Raw genomic sequence first — 11821 nt, forward strand, 5'->3', positions numbered from 1 at the left:
TTCTTTAGCTTGTCCATTGAGTTATTGTTTGGAGCCAGCGGTCACCCAGACAGACATACATATTCACTTTTTAATAACTTAGAATATTATTGAAAAGTTTATTTATTTCAGTAATTTAAGGGAAAGAGAAACTCACATTATTCGGGTTCAATATTCAGAGTGATATATTTTAAATAGTTTTTTTCTGTTAATTTTTATGATCATGTCTCATTGCTAAAAGTAACCAAAGTTCAGTTATTCTGTCTAGTCTCCCCAAAACTCTTGAACAAACTTTGCATAAAAATCCAGTTATCCCTGTTGATTGTACACCTTTTCCAATCACACTTTTTCCTTCCATCCATTTTACCTTTATCCTGGTTAAAGGCAGCCCTTGGTGAACAGCCACTTTTAATAGCAACTACCTCTTCTGTCATTAGCTTCTTTAGCTAAAGCCAGAAAAGGCGGAGAGCGTCAGAGACAGTCTACTGGATAACTGCCAAGTCAGCAGTCTTCCTTATGATTGTGTAGGACTTAACACAATATTTTCTTTAAAATTGGCTTGTGCAGTATTCCAAATTTCTGTTAAACTGAAATTCGTGCTTTTATTAGCTGCAACCCATAATCACCGCAATGAACAGAAATAAACACCTGAAACATGCCACACTATTTAATGAATTAATCTAAGGAAAAAAAAAAGAAAGAGTTTCGCTTTTTGAATTAAGTTACTAAAATAAATGAACTTATAAAAGTGTTGTGATACATTAGATGTTCATATATGAAGAGTGGACAAAGACACAGTTGAACTTGGGAGTTCTATCGCCATCGCCATTTGTTGTTAAAATTACGATCGAATGCCATTTATTCAAAAGTACAAAATGTGATGTTTCATCTAAAGTTCAATGTTTCAGTGGACCAAGCCGTTCCTTTCAGTCCAGAACCGCAGCTCACCTCATACAATACGTATGGTGTTTATAAATGTGGGAATGCGTGTTTGGATGTCTGTACGTCTGTGCCCATCTGAGTTACGTATTACTAATATTGTTTTCTGGTAGCTCATGTCCAAGTCTCTCCTTGTTAAAAAAAAAAACTGAATCTGGGTGAGTGTCAAACTACAGTTAACAGAGCCGCCAACACAGAAAAAATTGTGTCAGAGGATTAGCAGATGATGTCAAAATTCTGGTTTATTAAAACACGTTTAGTCTGTATGCAAATAGCCTTCGATTTTCAGACAAAGCTGTTATGTATTACCAAGTTGTTCCACAGCTATGGTGGATGTCTGGTTTTCTGTGTTCAGTATGGAGTGTGGATGCTAGCAGAAAAAAAAGGAAAAATAGCCTGTCTTTTTTTCTTCTATTTGTGTTTGTCTTTTTAATTTTGTTCCTGCCCAACGTCATGCTTTTTTTAAATTGTTATTATGTTTTCGACCTGCTTCTGTGTGGTTTGTTACAGTCTGCAGTATTCTTACCTGGTACAATCCACACACTCAAACAGTTCGAGGGACTCCTATGTATTTCCACACACCGTCTTCTGTCCAGGATTCAAAACTCATCAGTGGGGTGCAGTATTTTTCTCATTGTAGCCAATTTTCTTGTACAGTTTTATGCAAATTTCACATGGATGTTATGACTTTATCTGCTGCCACAAAATCTAGAAATTCTGTAGATAGAGATTACTGTGCAATGGAAAATAAAAAGTGAGAAATGTATTTTCTGTCCTTTATATTTATTTTTTGTTTTAGTTTAGCTAGAAAGGAGAAATAGAATCTACTTCTGTGCATTGCAAATATTTACTTTTAATGTGAGGCAATTTTCCATGGAAGTTTTACAGTGTTGCTTTATTACCTGCTATAGCTGCAGGAGCCTGTGGGCTCTGGAAAAATGTTTGAAGTTGCAAAATTTGGTTCACAGAAATCAACTGCAGTGTAATGGACTGAACATAAACATTACTTTTAGCTATACAGTTTTTTTTTCTTTTCTTAGTTAATTCATTAAAAAAATCCTCTAAATTTTGAATACTTTCTACTTCAAAATGAAGATAAGATAAAACAGCTTAAACACAGAGCTTTTTGTTATTTTCCTGCTTCAAATTACAACAATCATAGATATGCTGGACTTGAAGCAAAGCTGATGAACAACTGCTTCATACTGGTTTCTGCAAAGCTTGTCTAAAGTTGTACTGCAGTATTCAGCTTGTTTTGCAGTCTGCTTTTTGATGTATTTTAATGACCGGTTTTTGGACTTTACATTAACAGAAGTAAAGTACTTTGCAAAAGTACTTATTCCATTCGAACTTTTTTACTTTCTGCCACATTCATGGATATTACTCAGATTTTATGTGATAAAACTTAAGTAACCCATAAATGGGAAGTAAAAAAAACATTTATTTTCTAAAATTAGTTCCATTGGCTTTTTGATACATTATCTGATAGTTTTGCTTTTATCAAACTTCTAACCAGCTAACTTTTGTTGCAAGTTTCCACCAACTTTACACTATTGGACTGAATAATTTTGCCCATCTTGCTATGCCAAACAGCTCAAGATCCATCAGATCCGAAGGAGAACATTTGCAAAAATAATTTTTCAGGTTTCGCCACAACACTTGTCCATTGTTTCATCTGAGCCATTTCTTTGTTGGTTTGGTTGTATACTTAGTCATTGTCCTGCGGTTTGGTAAACCTTTTGTTCAGGAAACAAGTTTTTCTTCCAATGCATCTAGCTCCATTACTCTTCCCAAGAACTCTTATCAGATTTCCTATCACTGTTGAAGAAAAGCCTTCCTAGTACAGCCATCACTGGCCCGTTTCACCATGTTGATGGTGTGTTCAGTGGGATATCTCCAGTGATTTTTACATGCAGGCTAAATTTAATTTTGTTTTCATTTGACCAGAGCATGTCCTTTTACATGTTTCATTTGTCCCTGACTTGGCTTGTTCTAAGATCTAAGCTAGGTGTCTTTTATCGAACTGTCAACAATGGTTCCTTTGTTGCAGAGTGAATAAATAATAGTTTTCCGGTCGACAATCTGCCGCTTTTCTAGAGTTACCAGGGGCCTCTCAACAGCTACTCAGATTAACTCTCTCAGTTCCTTGCATGGCTGTTTCAGCATAGTCTTCTTAATTATTTTTTATAATAGATTCAACAGTGTTCTATTATATATTTAAAGTTTCAGAAACTGCTTCATAAGCTTTATTCTCCTCCCCAACTTTGTATATGATCAGTTTCTCATGATGCTGTTTATTCGCTGATGTTCTGTAACAAACCGCTGAAGCTTTCATACAATAACTGAATTTATACTGAGGTTGAGTTACATGCAGGTGAAGTCTACTATGGTGAATACAAATGCACACTGCACTTCAGATTGTTCATCTTAAAAACCATGTTTATCTTAAAAATATATTTATTTATTTTTTATCTTGATTTAGTTTATGGAGGATTGCAAGTCACCGTAGCTTTCTCTGATAGTTAGAAGCAATCCGTGTGTGTTCATTAGAAAATCTATGGTCTCACTAATTGCAAAACATACTTCATAATCAAAACTGAGATAGATGCAAGAATGAAATGTGCCCTGCAAAACTAAATTTAATTAAAACTGAAAAAAAAGAACCTTAGCTAAAGTTATATCCAACAAATAGAGTGCTCTTTTACTTGTGTCTGTAACAGTCTAATGTTATAGTTGAAGTTTCCACATGGAAGCATGCAGTCCAACAGCAATTTCTACATACAGGTAGATGTAACGAAGTATTACGATGATTCTCTAGTTTCTGAAATGTTTGAGTCTTTACACTAGAGGGCAGCAAATACACATTGATGCATGCAACGAGTCTGAACAGAACAAACACCTTTGTTAACCGAAGCGTTATTAGATGTAATTAACCTATATCAAAAATAGAATTGTGAATATTTAAAGAAATGTTAGTAGCATTTCTCGAGAAAGGTGTACCTTTATATTTTTTTTGCTTGTTTTTTTTTTAAAGTCTGTAACATCTTTATGTTTAATGGAAATCTACAGTTTTAGCTATCATAAAATATATATATATATATATATATATATATATATATATATATATATATATATATATATATATATATATATATATATATATATATATATATATATATATATATATTGGTTGGATTTCAATCATATTTTCTGAAACTATAGGTATTTTTGATATTGTAAAGGAATTCTTTCGCACACCTATTTTATGGAAATACAGGCTTACAACGTACAAAAAAGAAAAAGAAAAAAACCCCATTGCAAATACAACACTTCTTTTACGTGGAAAATGTACTGGTACCTCTTTTTGTTTGATTTTGCCCGGTAAATGAATAACAGAGAGAGAAAACATGCCGTCATCATCACTCACAGGGCTGCCGTGTCTTGCAGCATTGGAACTGGTGATCTGCAGTCACTGTCATACCCACTCAACTTTTCAGGTTTTGTCACGTTACAATCGCGAGCACAACAGTGTATTTTATTAAGATTTTATTTTAGAATAACACAAAGTTTCATAAAAAGTATATTTTGTGAATATATTTAATAAACATATTGGAATAATTTATGCCAAATTAAAAATAATTATATTTAAAATCCTGACATAAAAAACGAATTGCCCAACACTAACCCATGAAATAGCTTTTGAGTCAGTTGTCCAGTTTCTTTTGGTCCCTTTAATAGAAAGGTAATACATGTTAAGAAGCTAAATTTCTTAAATGTTTCATCCATTTTGAATGCAGATACTCTAAAATCTAAACTTAGAGTCTGCATAATATGATACATTATCATTAGATAACTGTGAATAGAATATGTTTCAGTAAAAGATTCAAAGAAAGAAAAACAAAAACTTGTGCCAGTGTTCAGATATGTATGGACCTATCTGTAGAGTTGTCTAGAAATAATAAGCAACACATGAATAAACCAACACAAAACCTTAATTGAAAAACAAAACAAAACAACTAATACTGATAGCTGGAGGGACAAAATCGACTGTGATTAAATGATCCCTTCACAGTGCTCCACTGATCATCAGTCAGACTAAAAGCAGATACAAAACAGTTGAATTACTGGTTCAATCATACTTATGGAAAAGAGCAAATTTGGAAATTGTATTAATTAAAAAAATATTTTAAACAGAGCTATGCATTCTAACCTGTAAGCAGCAAAGGGATACTCAAAAACATGGAAGTAATTTTGACCACTCCATTTCCTCCTCCACCAATTGTCATGAGTCAGGATCATTAATGAGACATTGTGCTACTGTTGCATAGAAGTTAAAATAATCAGATGAAGCAGAGTAATCAGCATAAAGTGCTGGGTTTTTCATCTGCGATAAGCTTGTGTGGCTGAGGGAAGTTGAAGGGTAAATTAAGGTGAGAGTGGCACACCGCAGACACAAAGGGAGAAAAATCGGTTCATTGGGGGTAAAACGTGTTGTTTTGTGCAATTTGGCAGAAACCATAAAGAGAAGGTCACTGGGCAGAAGTGTTTGTTGATGCATACTGTTTGTACTACTGACTGACTGAGAAATAGGGTTAGGCAATCCACAGCCTGGCATGGTGCACAGCAAATGACAAGTTGGTGAGCCATTGTTGCCGTGGTGACTGGAAACATGAATGACCTAAGCCATGTTCGCACCACAGGAATCAGTGTGACACCAGAAAGGGATTAAGCTGGTGGCAAGCATGCAGGAAGGCAACCTTTCCACAGGGGCTGCAGTCAGAGTGTTCTGCTGCTCATTGCAGAATCAGATGACTGGGAGTGTTGTAGTTAAAACCACTTGTTAAAAAACCAATGGAAGCAAGACCGTGGCTGAGGCTACAAATCTTGGAAGAAAACTCTTGAGACAGCTCATTTATAGACATATAGCAATACTACAAACTAGCTAGTTGCACTGATGCACCTATCCTTTCAATTTGGTCCACTGTCAAAGTTTTAGTTGATTCCAAAAAAAAATTTTCTCAACTTGTAAGCAAACTTTCAACTATGCCACTTATTGAAGACATTTGAGAAGATGGTAATAACTTAAACAGAATATAAATAAAGGAAAAGAGACCAGATAGAGGTTATAAATGACATCCTCAGCAACATAAAATCTCTGGAATACACTCTTTCCACATATAAGTAATCCATTGAAGTTTACACCTAACTTGACTAAAGCACTATTTTCTCACAGTTTAACTGCTAATATTCTCACTCCTTGCAGGACGTAGCTGTGCTGCAGTGCTGGTGTCAGCGTGTACATAGGAAAACCATATTAAGTAGTGGAGAAATTGGTAAAACTGTTTTTCCTTTCTCTATAATAGTGAAAGATTTGTATATAATGTCCTTTCTAATTAGAAATCTAATGCTCTTTGACGATAAGTTAATATATTAATTTATCAACATAATAATAATAGTATTTAGTATATGGTACAGCCATAATAGTCCAGTAAGATCATTTGCGAGATGATGGTTTTTAGATTTCAGACTGATTTTATAGGTAGGGGATCCCAAATTATTCATGAGCCTGGCAAATTTGATTTAAATTAATCCTTTAATTTTACCCAAATTTAATCATATGACTGGAAGTAATATTAATGTACTGGAGATGCCAGACAGACTCCTGTTTTGAAAAAGAAAAAGAATCTGTGGCTGAAGTGACAGATTAGCATGATAGCAAGGGGACCATCCAGTCTCAAAGACTTGAAACTCAACACTAAAAACACACAGATCAAAATACAATAAAAAAAGCATGCAAAAGACTGGTCATCATTAGGGAATGGAATTATTTTCCACAGATTTTTAAGATTTTTTATTTTTTTTCAAAACTAATACTTCTTTTACATTGTTTCATTATCTTTTCTGACATATTATGTGGATCTGACTGTGGTATGCGGGAGACGTCTGAGTTGATGCTTTATTTGAATTGGTGTGCGAGCCACACCTACTTTGTGGCATCAATTACCTCCCCAGGTAACAAAAAGTGAGCAGCCAGTCCTTGCAGATCATCATCAGTCATTATCCCCTTCCAGCTGTGGCTGATTATGTCACAATGTGAGAACTGTCAGCTGAAACGATAGACAGCATTCTAAAGGCCTTTCATGAGCTAATTCCAAAACACACTCTTCCAGTTATGAAGGTATTAGACCCTGAAGTAGAACTGGGAAGATTGCATGTGGGAATTACTTGGCTCAGAGAAAAAAAAAAAATTATCAAGCTTTTAAACAGAAATGTGAAAGCAACATGCCCTTCAATTGGGGATGAAAATAACAATCAAGCAACAACTAAAGAACTAAAGCTCTATTTCTATTGTGTGTCCCATAATTCTGCCAAATAATTGTTGGGTGTTGCCTGTGCTTTCAAACCCATTTACTTTAAATTGTCTGCTACTACTTGGTAGAAGAATGCCCAGGAATTTGTTCATTTTTGATAACTCAAACCATGTGTTTCTCCAGGAAAATATGAGCATGTGAATGCCCTTGGCGCTTTTAGTGTTTTATTTTCTTGTTTGGATTTTGTTTTTCCAGTTGTACAGCCACAATGGTGGCCCACACAGCCAGCAGACCTTTTAACATTGCAGACATTTAGATGTGAAATTGAACCGTGGTACAAAGTGTATTAACAGTTGCTTTACACTTTTGCACCTTTAGGGCATGAAAAAAAGCTTTAATTATATAAATAGGCTATGAGTAATTAAGTTTGGAGGCCACATTTTCTGTAATGCTTTTGCATTAAAGGTCAATAATTTCTTAGAAATGGTTACTTAGTCATACATTTTCTAATTTCAAATTTTATTTTACTTCGAATGAAAAAAGTGCACCACACATTAATCTATGCAACTTCTGTGTTTTGCTGGTACATTGAAGAGGATCTTCTCTATTTACTTCCACTCTACCTTGCAGAACCTTATACTTCCTATGAAACATTTTTCAATTTGCAAATATTTGCACCGATCAATTGAGACAGAAGTCAAACTTGCTGGTCTTCATATGCTCTGCATATTGGAAAAACTAACAAAGCACATCACCATAAACAAAACATCCCCACTTTGAAACACTTTGGTGGCGGCATCGTGCTGTGAACATGTGCTTCTTCTTGAGGGATGGTAAAACTTGTCAGAGTTTATGGCAAGACGGATGGAGATAAATACAAAGGAATCCTCGAAGAAAGCCTGTTGGAGGCTATATAAAACCTGAAACCAGGATGGAATGAAAATGTACACTTGCGTACTTGAGATATTTTATTTTGGATTGTGTCTTTCTCCTTCTGCTGTGCAAATCATTGTTTTCAGCTATCACATACAATTTTCATTGTGGTTGTAATGTCACAAAAAAGCATCAGAATGAAACATTTTTTGTTATATTCATACATGTTTTTGTGCCAGAGTTGAAAGACATGTAGAACACTGACATGGGTGTGGCTGAATCTCTGACCTTGTAACTTAAAAATGACTTTAGGTCAGTGGTTGCTATCCCAGTGAGAAGACCCTTAAGGCAAGGACTCGGTGTTTGAGTTGTGCCCACTTTATCCTTCAATTATAGACAAAAAGATCCCAAAACAGGGTGGTTTTCGTTTGTCCACATGGATGCATGAAATAGACTGTGGCATATGGAATGCATACCAAAACGAAACACCCGCCTACATGAGGAGTTTAAAATTGCTCTTTTATTTGGTTTCAAAATACCGCAGCACAAATTGACACAAATTGAGATTGTGTGCATGTGTAATTACAGAAACTTTCAATCTATCTAGTTCTAGGGAATTGAGGACTTGCTCCTAGGACAAAGAAATAGTAGAGGTTTCTCATCTTATGTAAGCGATTCAGATGCTTTGCTTTCTATAATACTACAACACATATAGATAATGTTCATATATATTCTGGATCAAAATAAAGTGGGGGGTTTTTTCCTGGGTGAAACTCCAGTTGTTATTCCAATTAAGAACAATTTGCTGCTATTCTCTGCTGATCATCTTTATGTCAAAACAAATTAGGTTTTTTTTTTCCTGGTATGCACGGAGTGATTTGGATTCATTTATCCTGCTGAGCTCAAGTGCTTCACTGCATATACTTAGTCTTAAAATGTTTTGTCACTGGGGCCCTCTTATGCAAGGATAAATGTTGTGTGTGTCTGCGAATTCTTAAATATTTCACTCATCCAAATATTAAACACTGTTTGGGATAGAGTGTCTTTGCTCTTTTTGGAGAGGGACCAATTGAATATGCAAGGCATGCTGTGTCGACACATAGGGGATGAATCTTTCATGGCTGGTTTGAAAGCAGCTGAACCGCTGGAAGGGCGACTGGCAGACATTTTCACGAAGTGACACTGATTCCTCCTGCTGCTTAATCGGTCGTTAATCCTCAAATAGATTCAGGAAATGTTGCCCTTTTTCTTTCATGTGCAATCCTATAATCAGAATTTCCTGTGATTACTGTCTTTTAGCAGTTATAGTTGGATGCAGTGACATTATATATATATATATATATATATATATATATATATAAATCAAGTCATATGCACAAGCTTTGAAATCTTCAACTAGTTTCCTTCGAAACTAATGTACACTGAGCTGAGGCGTGCTCAGTGAGCACACCATCTGGCAGACAATTTCATGCAACCTGGTTACCATAACAAATTAATTAAGGATGTTCCCTGTCTGCCACAAAGTGTTTGATCATACCAGGAGTTCTAATCTAGAGGTTGCACCACATCAATGATTAACAGGAACATCCAGGTAGCTGTTTAGATGTCTTTTGTGGCAACAAAAACTCGTCTTTATGGATCGTGATGGTTTTTGTTACGGCACTGCAGCAGTTACAATGTTGGCCTGCAAATTTGTCACTTAGGAATTTTCTTAAAATCTAAAGTGTTTAATGTACAGTGCTTGACTAACCATAATCAAACAATTTACCCAAGTGGATTCAATATCGTAATATTTAAGCCCACCAAAAATGTTCAGAAAGAAAACACCTGTCATCTCAGAGGCTGGTTTTATGTAAGAATTTAATCACATCTTGCAGCTTTTAAAAAAAAAAAAAATAGCAAATCATCCTCAGCTCTTGGGATCATTTGACCTCGCAAAAAGAAACAGATTAATATATTTCATTTGTATTTTAGCTATTTTAAAGATCAATAAACTTGCCATGCTTGGGCTCCCTTTAATGAAAAAGTGACAAAGCCATAAACATAATCGGCTTGGAACAAACCCATTCATTGTCCTAAGCTTTGCAGCCAAGGACAGGCTGTTCCAAATCAAGGCGCTAATGTAACATTTGAAGCTTCCAGTCGGCTTTTTCTGTTTGGAATATAGCAATTAGAGAAGCCTGAACTTTTCTTTAGTAACACCTTTATCTGTGTTTACTGTTTGCTTGGTTGTTGTGGTGATGCATGAGTCTTGGAAGTGAATGGTCTTTCGTCAAAGAAATACAAAGTCAACTGTAGTCACATTCAATAAATTAGAAATTGTGTTCCAATGAGGTTTGTTTATCAGACCAAAGTACCTTTTGAAAATAAAAAGTATGTTACCTCTAAAACGGTAACATACTTTTTTATTTTACCCCAGTTATGTACACAAAGGCTGTAAAACATTAGTCTGTGATGTTTTGTCTTTTCAACAATATTTTAATTTATAGAGCAGATCTGTACAGATGCACACAAATCTGATGGTACCCTTCCAAACAAAGTTTCTCCATCACCCTAAACAGGTTTGATGGTATGCCTGGGTGTTTTTTGTTTTCTTTTTTTTTGGGGGGGGGGTCCCATAAAAACACACCAGAATGTGTTTTGGATTATTGACATAAATGAACATTTTAACAAAATAAAAAGCTCACAAACAATATTGATATATTTTGCAGCAATACCAACAAATTCTAGTACTTTGCAATATGATGTCTGTATTTGCAACAAGTAATCTGGGGTAGTCTTCCTAGCATACTTCTCAAATTGGGGTTTAAAGGGTGAAGTGTCTACCCTTTGAACAAGATATTTCCAGATACTTCAATTGATTTTCAACAGGATTAAGATCTGTGCTCATTGAGTGTTATTTAAGAATTTTCCCAGTTTTAAGACAGTTTTAAGTGATTTTTGCATTATTTTCCTGTTGAACCATCCATGATGAGGCTAATCTTGTTGACACTGGGTTGTGTGTTTGACACAACCCAGTGTTGCTTAATGCTTAAATCTTTTCAGGATTTAAGCATCCTGAAAAGATTAAACATTTTCTATTCCTTTAAAGCTGTTTTGCTCTATGTGCTAATATGGAGCTGATTTAAAAAAACAAAACAAAAAAACGCTCAAATCTTTTCAAGTCTTTTCAAGATATCCTTTCAGAAACATTGGGGCTTGTCAACATAAAATTTTGGTTCACTCTGGCTTCCTTGTATGTTACTGTCAATAGTAAACCCTTCCTGGCTTGTTTTCCATGGAGCCCATTATAGTTAAAAATGCAACAGATGTTGTGATTGAATGGGATAAATATAGTGAAGTAGCAGCAGTGTCAGCGAATAAGTACCTGGAGGTGAAGTAGTGGCAATGTCACTTAGGAATTCTCATAAATTTATCTGAGAATAGGTATGTCTGAACTTTGCATGCCGCCTCTATAGAAACTGCAGGTGCTCATTTATGGCTTTGCTATAACTTTTACACACACTTTTCCCTGAATGTCTTTAGGTCTAAAGAGAACTACAGTTTTTATTATAGATATTAATGAATAACAATCTTTGTCTTTGGTGTCATATGCAATGTTTACAAAGAAATATGTTTTGTACATATATATTAGAACTGTCACCATGTAGTGACAGTATACTGTGACACAGGCAATCAGTGAAAAGATCGATCTCCTCCTCTTCCGAGCCTCCTGACCA

This window comes from Gambusia affinis, linkage group LG22 (assembly GCF_019740435.1).
Source record: "Gambusia affinis linkage group LG22, SWU_Gaff_1.0, whole genome shotgun sequence".
In the NCBI taxonomy this organism is placed as follows: Eukaryota; Metazoa; Chordata; class Actinopteri; order Cyprinodontiformes; family Poeciliidae; genus Gambusia; species Gambusia affinis.